This window comes from Mus caroli, unplaced genomic scaffold (assembly GCF_978045245.1).
Source record: "Mus caroli unplaced genomic scaffold, Mus_caroli_1 scaffold_13, whole genome shotgun sequence".
Lineage (NCBI taxonomy): Eukaryota > Metazoa > Chordata > Mammalia > Rodentia > Muridae > Mus > Mus caroli.
In genome coordinates this window covers 3,346,049-3,373,373 of record NW_028227268.1, presented here as the reverse complement: position 1 = coordinate 3,373,373, position 27,325 = coordinate 3,346,049, and the positions used below count along the sequence as shown (strand labels likewise).

The 27,325-nt window shown below is 50.7% G+C and overlaps 1 protein-coding gene across 3 annotated transcripts in view; it reads right to left on the bottom strand.

Moving 5' to 3' along the window:
- The window catches only part of Rbfox3 (RNA binding fox-1 homolog 3), a 424,648-nt gene that overhangs the window by 169,590 nt on the left and 227,733 nt on the right, over positions 1 to 27,325 (bottom strand). For all 3 annotated transcript variants that reach the window (XM_085829384.1, XM_085829382.1, XM_085829383.1), the window contains one exon: positions 13,170 to 13,274. The gene's annotated coding sequence lies outside the window, so the exon portion shown is untranslated. The remainder of the gene's footprint in view (positions 1 to 13,169; positions 13,275 to 27,325) is intronic.

The following is a 27,325-nucleotide window of genomic DNA, read 5'->3' as shown; positions in this document are numbered from 1 at the left end:
GATCACAGAGAGAACACAGGCCCTGACACTCTCTCTGGGGCTTCATGGGCTTCTCTGTGCTCAAGAGGAAGAAAGGGAGCCCTGCTGGCTGGATATAAGAAACTGGGCTACCATGTGACTTAGTCAATTCCAACACAGAGTTGAACCTTGAATTTCACAATGCCTAGATTACAGATGTGCCCAGCCTGGACTACCTAATGGGATTCTGCAGTCGAGGTTGCTGGGCCAGCCCAGGGAGGCTCCGTCTTCATCTCCCCTGCTTTCTTTTCCCTAGGTTTTCACTGGTGTTCAATATGTGAGGGTTGCTCTAAACTCTTGTGAGTCTTCCAACAACTATATATAGCAAGGGTAATTAATACAGGGCTTGCTGAGCCGCAGTGACGAGGAGAGGGGGAGTGGGGGAGTGGTCAGCTCATCTGTAGCATGAGCCCAGTGTACAGAAAGCATTTTACACATGCCGCCCAAAAGCAGGACTAATGGTGTTGGTTTGTAATGTGCTGTGTACACTCACATGCTCAGCTGCCACGCCCATGCCCCCCACCCTGCACTGCCCCTAGAAGTGCCCGGTGCCGCAGAGAATGCTGGCTGCTCCTTCCTTGTAATGAGAGAACAGCGGGATGCCAGCCGCTTAGCGAGATCCTTCTGCCTGCTCTCTCCTCTGTTCAGTGCTGCCACCAGAGACCTCTGCCCGCCGTATTCTGATTCCACCAACGCAAAACTACATTTGGGGGAAAATCACCCGCTTCCTTCATGTCAGGGAAAGCAAGGCGCAAATAGACTTCATTTGGGAGTGTGGCCTGTCTTTAGGGAGTTGACATTGAGCACAGCCCTCCCTGGAGTATGTGCCCCAGCATTTCATACCTCCTCTCGCCCCATTAAAATAATCTTCCATGGTAGGAATGCTATAGTCTGGGGTCCAGGAGGCACTTCATCATTTAGAATGTCACACTGTTCTGTTGATGCCCCATTCTTGTATTATATTTCACAAATTTTCAAAGCTACTTCAAGTTACCTCTTCTGGTAAAGTTATCCAGACAAGCTAAATTATCTGAGCTGAGCTGGGGTGGGGGGCAACTGAGGACTCAGAATGGGGGTGGGTGGGTTCAAGTTCACATGGGAGGGGTCTAGTTCACATGGAGGGGGGTCAAGTTCCTTTTCTGAGGCTCAGACCAAGTCATTATTCTTTGTAGCTATCTGTTGCTTTGGGGATGTGACAGATGAGGGAATCGCTACTTTATAGCAACAGAATGTTGCAGGTCATTAAAGAACCAGGGGGTGGGGAGGGAGGAGAGGAGCTATGAGGCAGTGCTAGTTTCTGTCTCAGATCAGCTGTGGCTGCAGAGGGAAAAGATAGGGGCTATCATGGGACCTACAGGAACATGAAAGGCAAGGACCCAGTCTCATACAGTCTTATACAGTATTTTCCTGACCTGCACCACATGCGACAGAGCTTTCCATCTGCAGGCACCTGGATGCCCTCTGCAGTCAGAAGAGCCAGGCTGACCTAACCTGCTTTCTAATCCTTCCCAGTAAATGACTACCTTTTCCTCAGTTTACCCACCCTTGAAACCGTCAGAAGAACCTGAGTCCAGGGCCAGTTTATCAGATTAAACTGGGCATCACTATCATCCAGTTAAGGCTCCGAGTGGCTGTGGTCGCTCCAGGAGGCACCTGGCTTCTGACAGAAGCATCGGAAGAGCAAGGGTTCAGGACCATGGACAGCACCACCTATCCGTGTGTGTGTGTGTGTGTGTGTGTGTGTGTGTGTGTGTGTGTGTGTGTGTGTGTGTGTGTGTGTGAGTCTAGCTCACTTCTGCCTCAAGGGGGCAACCCCCCGGAGAAACAGCTAATGACTAGGAAGGCTCACTGTACTGTGGATACATCTTCACTCGATCCCAAACCTGACGTTTTGTCCCTCGGTTGAATTTTTTGCTTCCCTCTCAATAACTTCCTCAAGTCTGTCCACCACAGGATGTGCTTCGATTTGGGGACCTTCCCAGAGGCAGCTTTATCTGGTTGCAGTAGCCAGAGACCATGAACCATGCAGTAGGCAGCTGAATCCTGACACGCATGTCCTCACTAAATCCACCACCCTGGAAATGCGCCCGAAGTCCATCCTGCCTGCCCATAGCAGATTTTGCAGATCCTGGCAATTGGAGCATGTTAAGGACCAGATATAGCTGTCAGGTCTGATTTCTTAAATCAAGATTTGTTTGGTGGGGATGGCAGGATGGAAATGGGAATGCTTCGCCTGGAGAGGAGAGGGAGGGGAGACACGGGGCCCTGGAAAGGAAGGGGAGGCATTGAGGCCTGGAGAGGGAGGGAGACATGGTGGGGGCAGCTGGAAGGGAGGAGGGGAGACACAGGACCCTGGGCTCTGTGCATTTTGGGTGAGAGCTGGTTCCTACTCCGTGGATCCAGTTCAGGGGAGGGAGAGATGGTCTGTTGTTGGGTGGGCAGCTGCGGAGAGACAGTATCAGGCAGCAAACTGCACACTGCAGGGTCCTGACTCACACAGAATGGGTTGCTTGTGTTTCATTTAGTGCCCCCCCCACGAGTATTCAGCTGTCTTGCATATCACATACAGTTCCTACCTTGTTGTGCCTTGTGCAGCACATTGTTCATCCCACAGAGACCCCCTGCAATGAACTGTCCATCCTACAGAGACCCCAAACCCCCACAACACACTGTCCATCCCACAGAGACCTCCTGCAATGCACGGTCCATCATACAGAGACCCCAACTCCCAGTACACACTGTCTATCCCACAGAGACCCCCCTGTAATACACTGTCCAGCCTACAGAGACCCCAACTCCCACAACACACTGTCCATCCCACAGAGACAACCTGCCCCCTGGAGCACACCATCCATCCTATATCGATCCCCCCATAGCATACTCCACCCTACAGAGATGTGGCAGTAAGTTTCTGTCTGAACACAACATTGGGGATATCTGTTACCTCCCTGCAGCCGCTGACTTTGAGGACAGCCCTAGTGTTCATGCATGACAGGTGACTTGGCACGTGGCAGTGCTGAGGAGTGGCAGTGAGTGTTGGTACAGTATGGCAGAGAGGCTGCCTGTAAATAGTACATAATTCATGAGATCAACTTAACAGATCACCATGTAGTCTTTAGCAGCACAGGACCCTGGACAATATTTTTCTACTTTCAATTACAGTTTTGGGGCATGGGGGTAGGGGTCTGAGCAGGGGCTGGAGGAGGGCAAAGGGCAGAGGGCAGAATCAAGGTGAATTAGAGATTTTTGTTTCATTTAAGCTCAGTTCATTTCACAGACTGCTGACACTGCACATCTCACAGTTCAGAATTTATGGTGTTCTCAGGCCCACAGACTCAAGAAAGAAAATACAAAAGAACTTTCTAGAAAAATAACCTGCCATCAGAAAAACATTGAAAATTTAACAGCCCCCCCCCCCCCCACACACACAAAGATTCTGATTTTAGTGTTCTCTGGTTTAGGGACAGTTTCATTATGTAATAATCACACTGTGTGCTCCAGCGCAGCACCTTCAGGAAGGCTTTATGTGGTACGTACATGAGTGTACCAGGAAAGAGCAAGGGGTCCACTGATTTCAGAGGAGAGGTCTTCTGTCTGCCTGCACCCATTTTCCCCAAGGACAGGGCTGTGCTCCTAGGAAAGAGCCCAATGGAAGATTCCAGCCCCAGACAGGGCATGCGCACCTTCCCTTTCCCTCTCTCCCTCCTCCTTCTCTCCTTCCTCCCTCCCTCCTCCTTCTCTGCTCCCCCCACCTCTCCCTCTTTTTCCCTCTTTCTTTTTGCTCTCCCCCTCTTTCCTTCCCAGCAGCTGTTTTTGTTTTTCACCTTTTCTTGGCCAGTGTCTTGCTCTGTCTGTCTGTCTCCTTAGTATTCCCAGAGCTACTGCCTCCCTCCTCAGAGGAGAGGCCCCTCTTCCCCGAACAGCTAGGAGTAGAGGGGTGGAGTTGCAGGATGTTCCAAAGTGGGGGGGGGGTGATCTCTGTGGGGGGAATCTTTCCTTGGTAAGGTGAGCTCGAAGAGCCATCTTTATAGCATCCCTAGGACCCTTCCTCATCACCCCAGCAATCCCAGGGCCCTGAAGCCAACAGAGTAAGACAGCCGCAGGACAGGATGGAAATTACTCAAGGTGGTGATGTGAAGCCAGGTCAGAGTCTCTTTTAATTTACAGTTAAGCAAACAGTCTACGGAACATTGGGGGTTGCCTAGAAGTCAAGCCACTGTAGGAGCAGACAGGAGCAGATTGGGTGACTCCAGCCTCTGGAGTAGGAAGGGGGTGGGGTGGGCGACATCTGTGCTCCACTGTGCTTGCTCTTGAGGCTTGGGGGGAGGGGCTGGGGATAGTTACATAGCAAGTTAGGATCTGGTGGCCTGACACCCAGTGTATACACACACACACACACACACACACACACACACACACACACACACACACACATACACACACACTGGAAAGTGAACAGAAGCTCATTCCAGGAACAATGAGAATGACTGGAAGCAAAGGACCCTGGGGTCCTCTGCTGCTGCCTTGGTAGGACACCATCAGGCAATGCCCTGCAGGAAGGAGCCAGCCCTGTATGAAGGAGCAGCCTGCTGTGGACCAACTGTAAGCAAAGATGGGCTTGAGTCACCTCTCCTCCTAACTGCTCATTCAAGGGAAAAGAGGTCAGGACTGCCACATTGCTAGTGTGTCCCTAGGCAGAGGAGCAGGAGGTGGGATTTGGGGGCTGGTTTGGCTTGTGGCTTGAATATCTGAGGGAGGGACCCTTCATGCTGACAAGGGTTTGCAGGTAGGACACAACAGGGGAGCTCAGTGGTCAGTGCCATCTTTCCCTTGGTACTGAGAAAGCTCAGCTGCCACTCTGTTGTTATGCCAACCCTTCCCAGAATGAGGTGCATTTGTGGAACAGACCCATACTACCATCCTGTTGAAGAAGCCACCGCAGGCCTAAGCCATCAGAAGTCACCAGCTCAGAGCCTAAGGTGCCTGCTCATTGCTGATTCCTCTCTTCCTGGATGCTCACAAATTAGTCACTTTGTGTGATCGGCATTCAGGGCCAGCCATCTCTCCATCCCACTGCCCATATTCGATATCCAGGGATGGAGGGAGAGTTGGGAGGGTGAGTGGTTTTCCTCAAAGTGGGAGCAGCTGGAGGCCTGTGATGTGCACATTCACCCGTCTTACACCACTGTGATTTGGAGTCAATGGCAGGGACAGACAGAAGTAAGCACACTGTCCTCACATTGGTGGCCATGTTGATGGGACACGATCTGTGCCTGAGATACAGGCTGACTAGGGGCCCCAGGTGAGGGAGAGGCAGCCGCCTACAACCTGAGACCTTTCTTTGGAAGCAGGAATTGTCCATCTCTAGGGCAGCAGAGGCTGCAGAACTCAGGAGCACAGGCTGATGTGAGAGAGGAACCCAGACATAAAAAGCCATGTGTGGTTCAGGGGACTACAAGGTAGATCTCCAAGGAGGCCCAGCTCTGTGTGCACAGACTCTGACAGAGCTGTCATAGCTTTGGGCCAGTCCTAATGCCGGCACTTCATGGGAGGACTATATTTGGAGAAAAGGGTCTTTAAATAGGTGACTGAGTTAAAATGAGGTCAGATGGAGTAGGCTTGACCCAGTGCCAGGAGAAGCTATCACAGCCTGGACACACACTGACACCAGCCGCACGAACACACAAGCCGACGACCAAGGAGAGAGACTTCCACTCACTCTCAATATCTGCTCAGCAGCCACTTCAAGGCTGCACACGGATTTTTATTTATCCAGCCTCAGCGGGAGCCAACCCTGCTGACACCTCGATCTTGGGCTTCTAGTCTGCAAAATGGAGAAAAATAAATGTCTGCCACTTGGAGCCACCCAGGTGGAGAACTCTGTTAAGGCGGCCGGCATAAGATATGGATGCAGTCCCTGATCGACTGGCTTAGTGTTGCTGGGGTGGGGGTGGGGCTGGGGTGGGGGAACTCTGTGATCCAGCAGAGCTGGAAAGAACGAGAAAGGAAACCTCGTTCTGAGGAGAGGACATAACTCTCTCTGCTGATCCGCAGGCCTGGCTTCTAACAAATGTGGCTTTCCTTTCTTCGTAACAATGAGATAAATGCGGACATCCTGGAGGAAGGGGGCTCTCTGCTCATACGGTAATCTGAAGACATGGAGAGAAGTGAGTCCACAGAACCAGTCCTGGAAGGAGCAGACAGCAACTGGGATCTGCCTGAGCTGATGAGGGGATGGGGTCTCCCTCAAAGACCACAGTGACGATTGTGCTATGGTCAGCTCTCCAGGTGTCTTTCTGGTCACCAGGCCACCATTATTAGGTTCTGGGAAAAGATGACAGCCACAGGCGGATGCTCAGAGAGGCCATACAGCTCTGGTCCTGCTCATCACAAGGCACCCACAGACCAGTCGATGGGGACAGGCTTGGTGCAAGGGGGGCAGCACTGAGACTCCCCCAGAGAACAAGTTTCCAGATCAGCTGCTTTCAGCAAGTCAAGGTGGATGAATAAAACAAGATTTATGCCTGACAGCCTTTCTCTTCACAGCTGAGGGCGGGGCAGTTCACATTTATCAGCAGGAGAAGGGATGGATCAGGAGTGTCCAACCTGTGGCCCACAGATTGTGACAGTGTACATATGTTTGTTTTGTGTGGCACTTTGGTGTGATGTCAGTTATAAACTTTGTACAGAAGAATCTCTAGCTGAGGATGCGGCTCTTCATAAAGCACCTGCCATGAGTGTGAGGATTGGAGTTCAGATTCTCAGAACCCACCTAAGCGCTGGGTGGATGTGGGGGTCTAGGAGTCATTTAATGGCTTGGAGAACAGAGTTAGGGACAGACCTCTGGAGCAAGCTGGCTAGTTAAATTAGCTGTGTTGGTGAACTCTCGGTTTAAAGAGAGAGTGAGGAGTGATGAAGTGTTGGACCTCCGCACACGTAATACACAATGCACACAATAAACATAATTCACACAATACATATAATATACATAATACATACACTACACATAATACACACACTACACATAATACACACAATACACATAATACACACAATACTCAGAATGCACATAATACACACAATACACATAATACACACAATACACACAATACACAGAATGCACATAATACACACAATACACAGAATGCACATAATAAACACAATACACAGAATGCACACAATACACACAATACTCAGAATGCACATAATACACACAATACACATAATACACACAATACACACAATACACAGAATGCACATAATACACACAATACACAGAATGCACATAATAAACACAATACACAGAATGCACACAATACACACAATACTCAGAATGCACATAATACACACAATACACATAATACACACAATACACACAATACACAGAATGCACATAATACACAGAATACACAGAATGCACATAATACACACAATACACACAATACACACAATACACAGAATACACAGAATGCACAGAATGCACACAATACACAGAATGCACATAATACACACAATACACATAATACACACAATATACATACACAGTGCACACAATACACACAATACACAGAATGCACATAATACACACAATATAGTAATATACATAATACATACAATCACATAAGACACACAATGCACATGTGCACTTGCATTCACATGTTCATGCTGCTACACATACATGCTAAAAGATCTTAATGTTTTAAGTAAGTTTATGATGCTGTATTGGGCTGCATTGATTGATTGCTGGGCTTCAGGCTGGACACCACTATTATGGTGGAATATTATCTACCATTAAAAGGGAGAAATCTGACATATGCTGCTCACACCACCTGATTCTGCTTCCAGAAGATTCTAGAGAAGCTGGGCAATTGGAGGCAGAACATAAGTGATTGCCAAGGCTGGGATCATGATAAGACAGGGTTGGCATTTAGTGGGGAAAGTCTCACTTCTGTGGAACACAAAGGCTCTAAAAGTGGGCGTTGGAGGTGGCCACGTGACAGTGTGAGTTTGTCAATGCAGAAAAAGTGAACTGCCCAGGTTGCTGTGTGGAGAAGGCCACAGGTAAAAATAATAATTAAAAAGCCTGTGTATCTACTGGGTTTCCCTGGACTAGGTAACTAACGGCACCTTCCAGAAAGGTGCCAATGTTCAGTGTTACACACGAGAAACCAAGGCCAGGAGACTAAATCAGCTGCTGGGTCAGCATCAAGTCAGGAGTCTGCCTTGGTGGTCTTGGCATCCCTCAGGTGCTGGTGTGTGAAAGAAGGAAGAAAGGCCTCCTACTGAATTCTGGGCTTCTTGTGCCACAGAGGTCACTCTGGCTTGCAAAGTACACAGTGACAAGGGGAAAGGGCTGGTGGCAGTGGGGGCCGCTTTTAAAACAAGGTTGCACTAAAGATCAATTTGCATTACACCTGAACTGGAGGCTCCCCTGGTGTAAATGTGTCAGCTGTACTGACCTTCACTGAAAGGGAGGCTCACGCCTATGCTGCAGGAATTTCAATTCAGCAAATTATGCGTAAAACACATATACCCACAACTGAATGTAAACACAGCAGAAACCTGGCTGCCGCTGCTGCTGCCGTCTGCAGAGAATGTGGCTCCACAAAGTGCACTGAGACTTCACGTGGAGAGCATCCTCCAGAGACAGTGGTTTCTGTTCTCTCCTGTTTCTACCCTGGGGTCTTTCAGCTGGACTTGGGGATAGATGCTGTTACGGAGGGCTGATGATGTCACTCTCTGGATGGTAACATAGTTACATACCATCAAATGCAAAGCTCACAGACGCTAAGATACACTTGGGGTTGCGTGTTTCAGTCAATGGTCTCTTTTGAGGATTTCCTGTCTTCCTCATTAGATAATAAGTCACATGGGCCAGGGCCACTGACCTGCCCAGCAACCTCATCAACATCTATTTCCCTTTATCTCTGAGAAGGAAATGACTGCTCATTCCCTGGGAATAGTTGCCAGGAGCAGGCTTCCCGATACACAGATGTGATTAAGGAAGAATTCAATTAACATCCTCTTCAGCTGACTATGGGGACATGTTACTAAACACGGGGTTTGGGCACCAGTGAGCATACATGTTTGGCCATGTCTGCATGCATGTGGTTGTCTGTAGCTGTGTATATAGGCCTATGCATATGTACATGTGTATCTGAGAGTGTAAGTATGTGGACACACATGCAGGCAAGTGAGTGCATGTGTACCTATGTGTGAAACCATGCTTGCACATGTGTGTATGTGTGATAGCAAGTGTGTATGTTAGTGTGTGTGAACACACCCCACACAAGCATCTTGTGCACTGGGAAAAGACTTTCATGAAGGAAAGAGTGGGCTCTGGAGATGGGAATGCCCACTCTGCAGTGTGCATGAGAGTGGAGTTCATACACCTTGTAAGCTCTAGTACTCAGGAGTCTGCTCTCCAAAGAATTTGAAGGAAAAAATTATAAACATCTGCAGACTGCTTTTAATGTGAACAGTCATCTCCTAGTTCCTGTTTGGGAACAAAAGCACATCTAATCTTTTAAAATGTGGCACAGAGCTTAGCAGTGGTGACGCACGCCTTTAATCCCAGCACTTGGGAGGCAGAGGCAGGCAGATCTCTGAATTGGAGGCCATCTTGGTTTACAGAGCAAGTTCCAGAATATCCAGGGCTACTCAGAGAAACCCTGTCTGGAAAACAGAACAAAACATGGCATAGAATTTGGACAAGGTCAGTGTCTAGCACCTGCTTCTGTACTTTAAAAAAGCTCGGAAGGATTGGCTACAAGATAGCACTTCTGGGCAACAAAATAACATAAGGGACCACCAAGGGGCAGTCAAGCAAAGACAAGATAGAGGGTGGAATATTCTGTTAGGAGATGTCTCAAGAGCTAGGAGCGGGACAGGACAGGGAGTGACAGCCTGCTTCGTCTGTCTACATTTTCTAAAAACCTCAGTTATCTCTTTGCTTATGTGTAGTGAAAACATGTGAAGGGTTGATTTCCATTTAAAGAGATGATGATCCTCAGGACTGAAGATGCAGCTCAGCAGTTAGGAGCATGGACTGCTCTTGCAGAACACAAAACGTTGGTTCCCATCACCCATGTAGGCTCATGGCTGCCCATAACTCCAGCTCCAGGGGATCTGACACTTTTGGCCTCTGTAGGCATCTGCACTCATGTGCAGGCACTTAACTACACACACACACACACACACACACACACACACTTAAAAAATAAGAAAAGAAACGATAATTAGAAGAAAGAGATAGTAATCATGCCAGAGGTCTCCAGGTTTCTGGACTCAGGGAGGGCTGGTTTAAGGTCAGGAGAGAACGAGGGATATGTGCAGAAGACTGACTCTTGGCTACACTCTATAGAGTCCCTGGGCTGCTGATGGTACTTGCTGACAACCAGGAATCGCCTACGGTGGGAACCATGTTCTGGAACAAGATCCTGCCCGCACTCCTATCCACATCTACATGAGAGTTAAACTCCTTACCATGCCTGTGGTTGGGGCCTAGAGTCACTCCATTGTACTGTCCAGAGCCCTTGGTCTCAGGGGACAGGGGACAGCCCAGCCCAGTACTGCTCTCAGCCACTGTCTGGGGAAGGCTGTGGCTCTGCCAGGGCAGGAAGCAGTACTCCAGCTGCTTTTCATGAATCATCTGTCAACCCTTCCTACTGTTGGTTCTGATGGTTCAGACGCGTGAGGCAGGAACTGGTATGGGGATCTTGCCAGTGTGTGCTGGGGTGGGGGAAGCTAGACCAGCCCAAGCCCCGCCTTTCCAGCCGTCATGAGGAGTAGAACCCAGGGACCAGGCTGAGCCTGCCTTTGATTTATTGTTCTTTTTGTTCCCTTGTTGCCCACTGAACTCCACGGAACAGAGACAGATAGGAAACATGAAGACTATTCTAACAGAAGGAGAAAAGTCGGTTCCTCAGTACTGCCAGGGGGGGCTTGGTTTGGGTTTCAGGAAGCTGAGCTCTGTAGCTGCTCTCTAAAGAATGGCTGGGGTGGCTCTCCCTAAGAGGTGTGATCCAGATAGACCCCAGCTAAGGTGGGCATGGTGCCAAGGCAGCATGATTCTTAACACAGGAAGGTGTTCCAAATGCCTCCCGTGACCTCTTCTTCCTCTCTTTGGCCCTGCTTCCTTCTCACTCAGTTTGTATGGGCCAGGCAAGGCCCAGAGCAGATCGCAAAGCTCTGAGCTAAACAAACTCTTCAAAGGGCAGGGACCCTCCAGTGAGTCATTTTTCAGACTTTAATTCTACCGAGTAGATCTTAAAGGGCCTTTCCGTTTGCTCAGATTGCGTTCCCTCTGCCTGGGGCAAACAGTGTTCCTCCAAGGAGGCAAGACCAATCAGCAGAGAGTACATGGGCCAGTTAGGCATGCAGTGCCTATCTGCCGCAGAAGCTGGGCTCCAGCCCCGAGTAGGGGTTTCGTAGGCCAGCAACTGGAAGACACGTGGATCTTACCATCAAAAATCACCCCCAAGAGCCCAGTCTGGGCCCCATTTCTTCAAAGAGACCATATTCACAGCCTGATTTCATTTCCAGGAGCAAAATCTAGGAAGGCTTGAGTGATACAGCTTCATGCTCTGCCAGGCCCTCTCTGACATGGTGCCTTCAGGAGAGGGACTCTGGGACCAGGTAACTCAGGTGTGAGCTCTGCTCTGTCAGTCATGAGCTGGGTGACCATGACCTTGCTGACCCCAGGGAGAGCATCTATGCACACAACAACAACATGAGCATCAGCTTGCAAGACACAGATGCAAGGCATTCCCTTGACTGGAGCATAGGCATGAAGAGATGATACCTCGCTGGGGCAGCCTGTGCTCTATGCACAGCACCTTTGACAGGGACGCATTCTCAGCTCTTGATGCTCAGATGGTCACGAGAAATATTGCAAACAGCGCAACCTTGGGCATGCCTGAATTCAGACAGTATTTACCCAGCCCTTGCTCCTCTCCCAGCCCTCTGTTCTCTCCTCACTATTATTCCCAGACCATCAACTCAATCCAGGTTACCCTGACCATAGGATCGGATAGGACCAGAGCAAGACCTTGCTGGGGCCATCTTACGCAACTTTCTGCATGCCTACGAGGTGAGGCCAACACCAGTGAACTAGCGAGATGGACAGAGTACATGGGGTAGGTTACCAAGGAACGAGTCCCCTCCTTACATCCCCATCCCAAGTGAGCCAGCCTCCCCTCAGCAAATCTTTCACTCTGAGCTCCATGGAAACCTGGCACATGTTTGCCACTGTGGGTCTCAAGAGCCACTAACCAGGGCTGGGGTATCAGGGTGGAGAAGGAGGACCGGCCTGGTTTCCCAAGCATCTTCAACTTCCTGGGGCCACCACCAGCCACACCTCTTTGAGAGTCTGGGAGAGCTTGTCCCTGGCCCTCTACAGGAGCATCCTTTGTATTTATTAACCTGCTTTCTCTCCTGGCAATCACAGCATCGAGGAAACCTCAGCCAGGGCTATTCATAGGCCAAGGGCATCCCTGGGGAAAAGAATGAGTTCATAGCCACAGCACAGGTGCCAAGTGTAAGCAGGGTTCCCAGCTGGCCCCAGCCACGCCGGGGAGTGAGGCTGGGAACTCCCAGGCTGGGCTGTGTCCATCCTCTCTCCTGATGTCCAGCCTGGACACTTGGGCAAGCTTTCTACTACCTGTGCCTGAGACCTGGGCCCTGCTAGGAGCAGAACTGTGGTCACACAGTGTGATTCTACCCTAGGTCAGACCTGGAGGGAGCTGGGGAGGAGGGAGTCGGGGGGAGGGTTTGGCACAGTGACATGGAATATAAATGAGTCTTGTAAACAGAGTTTAATAAAAAGGCAGTGAGGGAATTTATGAGCAACCCAAGGATAATTAAAATTATTTATCTACTTACCTCCCTTGCTGGCTGATCAGTCTATTAATTATCTATTATGCACATGCTGATTTGCATTTTAGTGAGGGGAGGGGTAAAGGCAGGTGAACAACTCGGGGGAGGGGTGGTTTGGAGCCACGTGGTGGGGACAGTAGGGACACCGCTTTGGGAAGAGAGTGTCTCCCCTCTGTTGACCCCTATTCTCATATTACTTGCTCTCCCTCCCCGCTCACATGGGCCACCCTCGGCCACCGAGAACCAGCCATGGCAGAATAGAAAGTGGCTCATACCTGTTTGCAGAACTGGCCACTCCTCGGACAGGTTCCCGCTAAGGAGGCCTGTGGGCCAGCTCTGGGAAGGCCGGCAGAATTCCCCCTGGTCCTTCTGATGTCAATCTGCAGTTGAAAAGAAAAACAAGAGAATGGTATCATTTCCAATCTCCTCCGATACCTGGGGGACATCAGATGCATATAGTCCTATGTTCTTGGTTTAAGATATCACGGTGCAGTGGGAACTGTGTCTTCTGAATGCTGTGAATGAGGAAACAGAGTGTGGTGTGTGTGTGTGTGTGTGTGTGTGTGTGTGTGTATGTTTAACCAGGTGCTTGCTGGTCAGCCATAGCTCTGGAAGTTAAAGGTAACACCTCCAAGGTGAGAAGATGTCATGGATCAGGAGGGTGCCAGCAGGTCACAACTGGACAGGACAGACTGACAAAGGAGGACTATCAATGGATGGCCTCTCTGACCTGTTTCCCACCAGGGATCCATTCTCCTTCCCAGCCAGCACAGCTCTCCTGAGGCTGTTCCCTCAGTGTCTTCCCCACTCCCTGCCTTTGTTCTGAAGCACTGGGTCCAGCCTCAGTGGTAGCAACACATCTCAAAGGACTAGCAGGCCTTTAGTGATGGCTTGGAGCCTAGCCAGGCTGCCCTTCTATCTAAACCTGACAGAATCCCCTCCAGCTAGCCACGGACATCCCTTATACTGAGCTCTCTCTCACAGCGTACAATGTGGTGCCTCTTGCGATGGCTCTCAGCCAGACATCAGAGTGTAAGACAAAGTCCAAAGAGACCGAGGTCATGTCTCTCCACTGGACTGTGTCTGCAGTGGGTAGATACAGTTCTACTCTGGTCTGTACTTAGTGAGTTCCCACCAAAGTCACATGAAGAATTCCCAGTGCCCAACTTGAGAGCATTCAGAGAGGGGCCTCATAGATGACTAGCTGAGGGCAGCCCCTTTGTGTGGGCTCAGTACCTTTAAGCAGCCTCCCCTCTTCTGCAGGCTATGAGCAGCTGGATGCAAGGTCTGCCCATACCTTGAACTTGTATTTCCAGTTTCTGTAACTCTAAGAACCAAATGTTGACACCAGTGTGACCCTGGCACCTTACTAGGGCAGTCCAGATCCAACATTCTTAAAGTAGCTGCTTTTGGGTTAGACACTTGTAAGTGGAAAGGACAACAAACAGCCTCTCCCAAATTGTGGACTCTTCCTTGCTCCGCCCCTTCTGAGTTTTTCTTACCCGACCTGCACTGCCTCACCTGGCCCCGACAGGACAACCTGACCTCAGGGCCCCACCTCTAGAGGATCTTCCCCAAGACCTCCAAATGTTTGACAGTGTCTCCATCCTCATTTAGGGTTCCACTCAGAGAGTCCTCTGAAGTCTGCCTGTCTTGTCTGCCCTGTCATCTCATGGCCCGTGTCACTAGGTTAGCGTCGGCTGTGGAATCCTTACCAAGGATCACCTGAAGCTGACAGCTTCCTAACAACGCACCAGGTGACCCCAAGTGTTCAGAGCCTAGAATAACACCCACAGGCAGCAGCACTCAACACATGGTGAATACATACATGTATTCTCGTGTGTACTCAGGAACAAACAGCACAGTTGTCCTCAGATTCTGACCTTTGACCTCCACACACATGGTAATGCATAGCATATGCGCCCCCACAAAGGTAGCACACACACACACACAGAGGGATAAATTGCTTGGCATCTTTGTGGTGCCTTCAAAGCTTCCAATTAAGTTCCTGTCCCTGAGGATCCAGGTTCCTCAGAGTCAGCCACACCCCTCCTTCATGACTCCCAGCTTCCAACCTTCCTCACACATGGGTCCATGCAAGCCTCCATGTCCCGGTGCCTGCCAGTCTGCACAGACCCCCGGCTGTGTTCCTGGAGTGGGCTGTTACCCGATCAAGGCTTCTGTTGACCTTTTCCCACCTGGGTCCTGTATCCTTGCCCCCTTCTCCTGCATTCCCATATTCCTGAGAGAACATCTCTCCAGTGGCTGCCCTTCCCCACCTGTTGAGGTCCACACAGCATGCGACTGAGGTCCTCAATAGGTCGTGTACTAAGAAACTCCCTTCATCCCACCCCTAGACCCCTCACGACATCTGCCCATGTCTGAAGCTCTCTGTGGAGGGATTGTGCTCTGCCATCCTAGACAGAGTGACAAGCCACCCTCATGCAGCCTCAGCTTCCACAACCTCATGAAAGTTAATGGTCCATATTCATAAAACACAGTGGGGCGGGTGCCCTGTTATAGGCACTCACTGCCAGGCTCATCTGGTCAGACCTTGGGGCTATGGAATATTTGACGGTCAGCTTTTGCGTCCACCTGGCAGGGTCTCCGCCATACAACCCAACATAATCTAGGTTTTTCTTAGCTGATTTGGCATCTACGACTGGCTTCCTTCATGGGAGATGAGTCTCAGGTCTACACCCTGAGGCAGGCTGCTGAGAGTGAAGAGGGAGGTGGGTTTGACTTGAGGCTGGGCTGGCAACTCCCACTGAGCCAGACTGCCCTTTTGAACCTTTTCCTGAGAGCTATCAGATCAATCATTGGTCTATCTGTCCATCTGGCTGGCCAGTGGCTCCCGTTGCTTCTATTCACTGTTGAAGCCTCTTCCAGATTGGACTCAGGGATATGGCTTCAAGTCTGGAGCAGGCTGGCCATCCTGACTTTGCGACATTGGGCAAGGCTGCAAGTAAGGACACTCAGCCTGAATCGCCTGACTCCCAAGCCCATCCCCTTTGTACCAGGCTCCCTATGCTGTCACCAGCCCTGCTCTGGCCCTAACCCTCTTGTCCCATGGCTTCCCAATTGATAATGCTAATCATCACAACGCACAGGCACCATGTCTGGCACTGGGCTGATGGTGTTCAGGATCGATTCCCAGGGCTGTGGGTACCAAGGTGAGGTGAAGCCTCTGGGGACTAGGCATTCCCTGGAAGACCCAAGAGCCAAAGAGGAAAGCCGGCTGCAGAGGAACAGAACAAGCATAGTGTGCGGCCTCTTCATGGCAGGTGTAGGTGTAGGTGTAGGTGAGGCACGGTTCAACCCTATAAGGAAAAGCCAGAGTCTCTCTCTATGTGTGCCTAAGTCAGGATGCCAGGATAGAACAGAACACTGTCACAAGGTGCATACAGATAGCACAGCTGGCTCTCAGGTGACATGCGCCTTCCTGGGATAGGGACACAGGGAGACTGGCAGGCCATCTTTAACCCACCTTTTCTACAGAGCAGATGCGCTCAGGCTGGGAAAGCCTTGGCCCCTGTAGGAAGGAGACAAACCTCAGCGGTATCTTAAACTTGTGTACTTGAGATTTTATTGGTCCAATAAACTGTCCTTGCACCCTGGAGACTTCCCTGGGCAGAGTTTGGGTAAAGACAGGGGAAAGGGACTGGCTGACTGCTCTGTGGTCTCCACCGTGTGACTTACTGACAGCCATCACAGTGGTCCCAGGGGGCAACTTCAGCACAGAACGCTGGGGGCACACCCCAAAACACACAACCTGTACTTTGGTAGCCCTCGAGAGTTCACTTGGATGACTTCCGTCACCTTGCTTTTGCTGGCCCTGGCCAGTTTGCTACAGCCAACTCCCAAGAGCCTTTTCTCCTACTTCCAAAATTCATGGCCATACTGACTGTCACAGAGTAGGACAGCAGGGTGAGGGAAGGTTGGTGCTGTCCCCAAGGGCCTGCTTAGCATAGTATCATGTCAGGTGTGTCCAGGAACAGAAACTTTCTAGGCACAGGCCCTGCCACAGAGCATGAGAGTTTAGTGTGCAGGGGCTCCATGTAGCAAGCTTCTCTCAGTTCTATATCACCCATCAGCCTACCCTGGATCCTCACTCCAAGACTCCCAGCAGGCCCCTGAAGCTATCCTAGGCTACAGCCAGTGCCGTCTTGTCTGGATGTAGAAGACTGGATTCAGACCCTCTATGGTTCTCAGAGGGTCCGGGGACAGCCTTGAGGACAAGGCGAGGAGGCTGGAGGCAGGTGGGCATCCTGCCTCGTCCTGCTAGGAAGGCAGGATAAGGACACTGAATGCTAACCACCATGAACCACAGAAGGCCAGGTCTGCAGTTCTGCAGTTTGCATCCCTTGTCCAGAGTTCTGGCTCCTCCGGGGATGTGGGCAGGGGTGGCGACAGTGTCTTAGCTTCCTAGCAAGGTCACTTGTGGCAGGGGAGTAGCACTTCTGAAACCTGGAGAGCAAAGCTTGCTCTCAACTTCCTGAGCCCACCACACAGGCCTTGGCAGTAAACCCTGCCCATCCTCACATACTCTGGAGCAGTCACATGCAAATCTAGGTAACCCAGGACTCTTGATGTGAGATTGACTCCAGGTCCTTCAGGGATATCAGAGTCTGAAGACACTCAGGACCCCGAGATATAGTGGTATCATGTTTACATAAAACCTATGCACACTCTCTCATATGTATACCTGTGTTAATTCTCATCACATTTTATTTATTGTATGTGATTGTGGGTATGGATGCATGTGTCACAGAATGTATGTGGAGGTCAGAGGATGACTTTTGGGGGTCCGTCTCCTCCTTCCACAATGTGGGGCCTGGGAAACAGACTCCGGTTATTGGGCTTCTGGCAAGCCCCTTACTCACTGAGTCGTCTGCTCACCTTCTTTGGTATAATCCATCTATGTACTTAAGTTAGGGTTTCATTTATGTATTTATTTACTCGTTTGATGTGTGAGGAGGTGTGCGTGTGTGCAGAATACGGGGACTCACTTTCCTGAGAGTGCACAGTAGAGCCAGAGGTGGCCCTGAGTGTCTTCGTCTATCGCCCTCAGGTATTGAACCTGGAGCTTCCCTGTATTTGGATAAACTGAATGAAGACCGAATTCCTGGAATCTTCTTGTCTGCCTCTTGTAGCGCTGGGACTACAGGCATGTACCCCTACGTCCAGCGTTTTACGTGGGTGATGGAGAGCTGAATCTGCATAGCCACAACCTTCCTCACTGGGATCTCCTAGCCCCCAACAGACAGACTGTGAACCCTCACCAGGCTACTTATGAACGGATACAATGCTGTAATGCTCTGCATTGTTTATGAAACAGGCCTGTACACACTTGGGGTAGACTTTTCCTGACTGTTTTGGTCTGCGGTTGGTTGAATCCACAGATGTGAGTTTACTGATGGAGAAGCCTGACTCCTCTCTTGGGATTGTTCCTAGAGTCTGTGGTCCTGACAGGCTGAGGTGGGGCTCAGAGGGGTCAGGACATCTTGGAGGGCAGTGAGAAGTTACTCCCCTAAGCAACATCTTACCCATAGACACTGAGGCTTGCAAGGATGCTACAGGTAACCCAGCTTAAAAGGAAATCCCCAAATGTGTGGTTCGCTCTTTTTCCTTTTTAAAGGCAGGGCCTCATGGATCCCAGGCTGGCCTCAAACTTGTTATGCAGTCAACAATGACTCTGAACTCCTGATCCTCCTGCCTCCACCTTCCATGTGCTGAGATCGGGGAGGTCGTCTTACGCATTACTGTAAATGTTTTCCTAGGACAGTCTGCTTTCTGCTGTGACTGTGAGGCAGATAGGGTAACAAGGAGTCCCTAGGAGCAGGTAGGACCACGGAGCCTGCCCAAAACAGAGGAAAGAGCAGAAACCAGGCAAAAGCCCCACTCAGCAAGGTGCTATCTCTGCTCCTGACAGCAGCCAAGCGTCAGTGAGGGCAGAGCCAGCTGGGATGTGCATGGGCTGGTCCACATGTGCTGGGCGGTATTGTCAGGATCTAGCACATTCTGAGACCAGCCACTCATGCCCAGTGCACAGGGAGCCGAGCACCTCGAGTCTCACAGGGGATAAAAACTGAGCAGCTTGTCAGTGAAAGAGTGGGTGGAGGACTACTGCAGGCTTCCAAGGTGGTTTCTGCCGAGCAGCAGGCCTAACACACATCTGCCTGGCCGGGCACACCACAAAGTATCACATCCAATGCAAGGAGTAAGTTATAGACAGGCATCGTGTGATTGGTCTTGAAAGGGACCTAGCTATGTCCTCTATCATTCATGTAAGGAAAGCTCTCTCTCTCTCTCTCTCTCTCTCTCTCTCTCTCTCTCTCTCTCTCTCTCTCTCTCCCTCTCTCTCTCTCTCTCTGTGTGTGTGTGTGTGTGTGTGTATGTGTGTGTGTATTATACACTTATATGAGCATATCCATTGGTCTTCACCTGATTGTTGGAGTGAGGCTCTCTCACCGAGCCTGGGGCTTGCTGATCATCAAGAGTAACTGGCCAGTGACCCCTGGGGGCTCCTCCTGTCTCCTCTCCCAGTGCTAGGCTTACAGGCATGTTGCATCGACACTGTGCCTGACTTTGGTTTCATTTTTTATTATTTTTTAAAATGGAGTTTTGATCGTACTAACTCATGAGAATGTGTGCACAGCAAACATGTTAGCCATGGAACTATTTCTCCAGCCCTGGGAAAAGATTTCTTTATTTCTTTTCCTTTTTTGCCCCTCAGTTTTTTGTTTTGTTTTGTTTTGTAGGAGACATAAGTAAACAGACACAAAATGGATACTTAGAGCCGTTGCTGGTTGTGGGGGACTTTGTGTTCAGAGGGGACTGGAGGTGATCTGCAACTTTCTTCTTTATTACTCTACAAACCGGGGATGATAGCTCACGTCTGTAACTTCAGCATTTGGGATGCTGAGAATGGAGTCAGAGGTGAAGGCCAGTCTGGGCTCTGTAGGGAACCCTTCTGTAGCATCATCTCCTCAGCCCTGCAGGGGAAGGGGTCAGGGCTGACGGCTGACGTGCTCACTGGAGTGGGCAGGTTGCAGGCAGAAGAGGATGCGTACTTCTGATGTTTTATCTTAATTATCTTTTTTTTTTTTTAAAGATTTATTTATTTATTATATGTAAGTACACTGTAGCTGTCTTCAGACACTCCAGAAGAGGGCGCCAGATCTTGTTACGGATGGTTGTGAGCCACCATGTGGTTGCTGGGATTTGAACTCTGGACCTTCGGAAGAGCAGTCGGGTGCTCTTACCCACTGAGCCATAATTATCAAAGTTTCCTCACCTTTTTTTTTTTTTTTTGACGACTGTGTGTCTAGACTACAAGCCTTTGGGGGAGGGTGTCAGGCTTGCTTGTCCGCACGAGATGACACCAACTAGAAGCATGAGATTTTATACACCCAGAATCTCAGTAGAGGCCGGGTGGCCGTGTACGCCTTTAATCCCAGCACACAGAGACAGACAGGTCTCTGTGAGTTTGAGGCCAGCCTGGTCTACATAGCAAGTTCTAGGCTAGCCAGAGATACACAGAGAGATCCTGTCATAAAAACAACAACAACAACAACAACAAAACAATGAAAGGAGCTTAGCAGGTCTGGCTGGTGGTCTTGTGGTTAAGCACCTGGAGAGGGGCTGTGGCAGTGACATCTGGGGGAGGAACCAGATAAACCTCTGCCTAAGAAGACCTCTGCCTGTTCCAAAAGTCTCTAGACCAAGACCATTCTGGCATCCAGGAGCCTCCCTGCCATCATCCATACAGGAGACCCAGGCTTCAGCCCTCTGAGCTCCCCCACCCCACTTCACCCAGGACACAAGAGAGTGCTGGGCGGGGTCCTGGTTACCTTTCCTTGTCAAACAGAGGTCTTCAAGTGAGGATGGGGCACGTGGGTGTGGGCATCCCGAGGTCCTCTGCCAAGTGACCTGTCACAGGAGGCTCCCTGAAGGGCCCTGGATCTCCAGTCCTTCCTGCAGAACTCACACAATCAAGTCTAGGACAACAAGCAGCTGCTGGAAACTTGCTCAGTAGTGTCCCCTCAGCTGGCAGCCCCAAACCTGCTGGGTCTTTTATGGATAGGTTCAGCATGGGCCACAGCCAGATATGCGCGTGGCCAGCTCTTGCTCTGATCTCACGCAGCTACACTTCCAGTCTTACAAACTTACAAAAAAACCTCGTGATCAAATTCCAGGTCATTACTCAAGGAAAGGGACCCCTCTGTGGTCGACAGCGGCAGTTTCATACCAATTAAAATCAGCCCCTCGTTTCTGCAGGCCGCCGCTGTGCCGCCACCCTGGAGGTCTCCCAGGGCCCATGCTTGCAATGAGCGAGACGCAGGAAATGTTAATGGAGATGCTTAAATGGCACGCCGAGGGGATTCTGGTAAATAAGGCCACTCTACGAGGCTGGGGGAGACGTCTCTCGAGCTTACCCTGGAGGGAACTTCAATAAACACGAGATTGGATTGGAAACAATTCACGCCGCAAGGGGTGGGTCTACCGGCAGAGCAGGGAGGGGTCTTCAGAGGAGAAAAGCTATTTCATTTCCTATTAGTTCCTCTTTGCAAAGTGTCTTTGCCCCCTGCTGCTGGCTCCTGAACCTGCCAGGGCCTGACAGCACCCACTGAGCAGGCAGGGAGGACCAGGGTGTAATTTGCCAAGTAAAAATGGGAGGGAGAAGGAAGGGACAAGATAGATAAGCGGAGGGGTGCCCAAGGGACAGCAGCAGCAGAAAGGCTGGGAAAGAGCTGTCGTGGATCCTGGGGCCAGAGCAGGCGGAGAACTTCTCTGAGGATGTCTGGGAGCAGTGACTAGACACTCTGTGGGGGTACTGTTTAGGGAAGATCAAATGTTTGCTTGTTTCGAATGCTTTTATGGCATTTCTCTAGTGGGGCCACATACACATGCGATGGCTAAGTGTGGAGGCCAGAGGACAGCTTGCAGGAGTCTATTCTCTCCTTCTAACAGGCAGGTCCCGGGAATTGAACTCAGGGCATCAGGCTTGGCGGCAGATGCCTTTACATTTCTGGCCCCCTTATTAGTTTGTTTATAGATGTGACTTGCCGTTGTGGCCCAAGAGTCCTGCTTTAGCTTCCTAGGGGTTGGTAACACAAGTGTGTATCACCACACCTGGCTTAGGGAAAGATCAAATGCGACCCAGGAGTGTCTTAGGACCAAGGCTCATGCAGCCGCAAGCTCTCACATAGCGCCAAGTACGGATTCTCCAGAGAGACAGAATTTCTTCAAGGTTCAAACAGACTCAAAACAATTTTTCAGCTCCTACTGACTGACCCAAACCTAACAAAGGCTTTGCTGAGACATTTCACTTAAAGCCAGACATAAGGCTTTACTATACTTTATTATACATATCACAACATCACTGAGCCTCCTCACATCATCCTCTCTGCCACCAGGTCATCACTCAGACAAGAACACCCCAAACTGCCACTGTTCAAGGCCACACATTCAGTATGCATCTCGACTTACACTGCAGACCCAGGTCATTCATATTCCAAAGTCTGTACACTTTCCCAACCAGACCCAGTGAATCAAAATTTGATGCGTTTCGCAAACGGACAGGCCTGTAAGGAAGCCGAGATTAACTCAGTGCCTGCTTGGTGCGCTCAGCTCAGCCCTTAGAACCTCGGGGTAAAGATGCAGCCAGCGGTGTCGGCGAAGTCTCCCTCGTTAGGCTGGTTGGGATGGGCACCCTGGACTCCATCCTCGCAGCTACCATAGCACAGAGAGGCATTCAGAGCACCCCTAAACTTCAACTCCCCTTAATTAAGAAGCTGCTCTTGGGGAACCAGTAGATGCAGGAGGTGCTTGCCACACAGTTAGAACTATGCTCTTTGATGAAGCCCAGCAAATCTCCTTACCCCCCCCCCCGGGGCCAGCGTCATGGCAGGAAGGAGCTTATGATTGCCTGCGGGCAGACCTGCTCCGGCTGCGGGCAAGTTCACAAGCATGTCACATGTCAGCTCCCTCGCCTTCCACCATTAGCTCTGTGAAGATTTTTCTAGGAGTGCAAGTTAAGATTAGCACTTGGCCTTTTTCTGGAAATGTCTTTTTCTTTCTAAACCCCTCTTTCTAAAACAATTGTCACAGGGATTGGGACAAAGTCTTCAGCAGGTCGTTAGCCAGCCTGTTTCGAGAGTTGCCTGCCTGCCGCTGGTAAGTTTATGAGTTCTCCCGCGCTCCATCTCTGCGCTGTCAGCTGGAGCCCTTTCGGCCACGAAGCCCAATTCCTGCCCCGAGTGAAATAAACGCATTCCAAGCGCGACAGATCCTGAGACCCTAGGTGCTATTTGCTTAACCAGCGGCCAAGAAGGAGCTTGGGACATGGCATTGAGAAGCGGGCCAGCATGGATCATCAAAACTCCAACACAGAGGAGGCTGCTAATCAACTGTTAAAATCCAGGACACAGAACTGCTGAGGGCGTGAGCCAGGAAACCCCCACTAAACAAAAACAGCAACCGCTCCGTTCTGGGTTTGCAATCAGGGCCTCCTCACTCAGCCTCCGCTCTCCATGAGCGCTGAGACATGGCGTGCACCCCAATGTGGGGTGTTTTTGTTGTTGGCCTAATGAGGTTTCATTGGGAGGTTTCATATGAGGAGTCGCGCTTTGGAACCTGGCCCTGTAAGGAGGGAGGGTGGAGTGGGAGCAAGGAAGGGAAGCCACCCACTGGATTTTGGCTCTTCCAGAGAGAATGCAGATTTAATTACAGGCAGGTTGTTGATTTCCAGGTGACCTACTTCCCACATGGCTTCCCCTGCTTTTCTTCCCTAACACAAAAGTTTTGACATATATGAGCCAGAAAGGAGGAAAAGTCACACAATGTCACCAAGACAGAAAGGGGCTCAGGCTCTGCGGTCCTTGGCAAAGGGGAGGGGGAGCAGAAGGCTGAGGTGTTGGGCTTGTAAAGAGGCAGAGGGGGTGGGAGAGGAAGAACATGGGAAGCCAGTGACTGAGATGAGACTCTGCTTAGCAAGGTCCTCTTGGTTGGCCCAGGTGGGGATGACCCAGGACACACACATGCATGGATACACAGGCATATATACATATATAGACATACTTGTATATACATATCCCTGAATACAATCACGCATGTACACACATGCATAATATACATTTACATGCGTGCAGTACATGATACACAAATGCACGTGCACATGTATACGTACCTATGCCTACATATATGCACATACATGCACACATAGATACACGCATGTATACACACATATAGTCACATGCCTATACACATACAGCTCTTGGATCTACTGCTTCTGCTTAGCCTGAAGACCCAGTCAGAGGGCTGCCAGGTAGGCAGGGATGTCTGGTGACATCCTGTGTCTAGCTAGAGGAGCTTAGGGCTCCTGAGAGGCAATGGGCTTTTCAGAATGCTGTGGTGGGCTAGCTCCTGATCACTGGTTATGGGGTGGAGTTGGTTTTTAAGGAACTACAGGATTCTGGGGACAGAAAAGGCCCAGTCTGTCCTGGGCACTCAAGGCCAGATGCTGGTGTTTAATGGAACCTTGGCTCTCAGCTCTCAGGACAGAGGGAAGACATCCCATTCATGTTCTCCTGCTCCATCAGGAGAATCTGGTATTTTTGACACCGCCCAGCGGGCTCCCCATGCTCTTCTTCCCTTGGCAGACCTCCATGTTTGAATAATATCTCTCCTTGAACCTCTTCAAAGTATAGTTCCCTTACTACATCTTGCCCATGGGCAGAGAATCAGCTGCTTCCCACCTCAGCAGGGTGGCCAGGAGAGCCCCGGTCTATCACAGCATGGCCTGGGGCTGTGACCTTTTCTGCCTGCTGTCCCCCCATGTACACCTGCCCCTCAAAGCCTCAGAGCAGAAGTCTACAGCACACAGCAAAGCTCGAGTCTCACCATCTCTGGGAGGTGGACAATGATGTCTTCCACCCTTCCTGGAGCCACCAACTCCACACAAGAGACTCAAGTGCATCCTGCTAGGAGCCACATGGGATACCATGGCAACTGCGCCACAATTGTGGGAAGATCATCTGTAGGTGTTCAAGGGTCCCAGGAGAGCAGACCCTGGGCCAGCGTCTACCACTAAACACTGCCCAAGAACTTGATGCATAGCCTCTGAGAGCTGGAAACTCAGCCAGCTTCAAGCTTGGTTGTGTTCCAAGACATGATGGAGCCTGGAGGCCTGGAGGCCTTGTAACTGTAAGCCCAAGCAAGCATTTATTTTGTAAGTTGTCTCGGTCATAGTGTTTTATCATAGCCACAGTAAAGTAACTAAGACACAAGGTGAGGCAGGCTCAGGGCAGCCACTTAAAAGCTGAAGATCTGACTGGAGAATCTTGCGTCCCCTGTGTATGGCACATGGCATCCTTCAGTGAGAAGGACTCTCGGGGCTAAAGTGAGTAAGATATAAGGCATGATACTCAACCACCAAGACAGGCATACTCAAGGAAGGGGGCTGAGGATCAAACGGTTTCCCTGGCTCTGGGCTGAGCACTTCTGTGTGTCCACACATGGATATTCAGCAGAGAGAAAAACATGGGCTATCCACGGGGTCTGTGACGCTCTGTGAGCCAGTCACCATCACTGTTCTCCCTAGAGTCCACTGGTGGAAGCTACCTCCCAGCTGACTCCAGGGCTGACTGTGTACACAGGCCAGAGGCATGCATGGGATTAGCAAATCAGCACTCACCAGCTGGCCCTCAATGACCATAGGCAAGTACATATGGGTATCAGGTGGAGGAAGGGAGGCAAGGTGCAGGTTGGATGGAATTCCCACTATGTTTTCTCAAGCTGAGGGCTTCCACACAGCCCACAACAGCTATCAGCCTCACCCTCTGGGCTGTCACTGAGGTCATTACTCCCATGGTCACGGTTATGGGTGACAATGCCATTGAAAGGCACAATGGATGCAAACAGTAGACTTGCTGCCAAACTCTGTAGATCAAAATGCACTGCAACCATGAGTGGACCAGAGGACCTGAAGAGTTTACTTCCTGGGGCTGCAGATGCTGTGTGGACAGCCCAGGCTCATTACAGGCTGGTGTTCTAGGAAGGACATGTGGATCAGTCTCTGAGACTCAACTCTGTGGTGGACTGGGCTTTGAAGTCCACATTCCCAGGCCAGAATGCTGTACTTGAAGAGAGCGTGTTTCACAGCATGGGGCAGGCCCAGCACAGTGTACGTGTGGCAGCAAGAGACACAGCTTGCTGACCCTTCAAAGTAGAGGCTCCAGGGCTCCCTCATGCTTGGTGCTGCCTGGATTATAGAGGAAGTGGTGGCCCTGCTCCAGAATGGGTGCCTCCCACCCCTCACCCAACATCAGTAAAAGACATTCTGAAATCCACAACAGGTACCCTTGGAGTGGCGTACCGATGCATGCTCACACTAGGTTCATCGCCAGCAGAAACACGTGGGGGCAATCCAAGATCCACCGAATTTACACACTGTTGGGGCTCAACTCTAGGAAGGGGCTGACTTATCGAAGGGCTTCTGTGGCTTTGGGATGCAGCCTGTGTAAAGTGGGGGTGGAGGACACTCACCCATTCCTTCAAGCTCATGTCTGGGAGCTTTGCTCTGGCTGAGAGCTAGCCAAAGTCACGTGGCAGGCAGGTCTACATTCTGTGTCTTCTCTGTCAGGAGGAATTGCCACCTCCCTTTTCTCTTGGAGAGAGTGGAGGGAAGAGGAGGAGGGGAGGCGAGGAGGGGGAATAAGAGGAGAGGGAGGGAGAGGAGGAGGAAAAGGAGGAGGGGGAAGAGGAAGGGGAGGAAGGAGAAGGAGAATGGGAGGAAGGGGAGAAGGGGAGGAAGAAGGGGAGGGGGAATGGGAGAGGAGGAAGGGGAGGAGGAGAAGGAGGAGGAAGCCACTCACCCACATGTGGGAGACCTAGTGGGAGGTGCACTGGGGACTTTGGTCACTTCAGGGAGCACATCCCTTGCTCTAGGCTCTCATAAGAACCCACAATGCACCTGTGCCACCATGCAGCAACTGGTGCACAGCAAGTGATACAAGAATTCAGCTGGGTGGCATGCATGTGTATATATGTGCTCTGCTCAAAGCTGTCCTAGGAAGATGCTGGGGTGAATTCTATTTTCAAGGGTTAGTGAAAGGCCTTGGTGGGTACTGGATCTCCTCGTGACAGAGTTCCTCCTATGAGGGAGGGCATGGGGCTGTCCTCTGGCATGTTCTAGGCAGCCCCTCTGGTACACACACAGATAGCTAGGGTTGACAAGTTCTCTTGCAGATGGACGTGCAGGTGTCTGGCCTGTAACCTCCCCAAGCTCTGCGGATTTGGAAACACCCTTTCCCCAGCCTGGAATTCTGTTGTATGGGAGGAGGGATCAGGAGGAGTGGGAGCTCAAGGAGAGGGAGCTACAGCCTCCCCCTGCAATGCAGCTACAAGGCACCACCTGGCAGGGCGACTG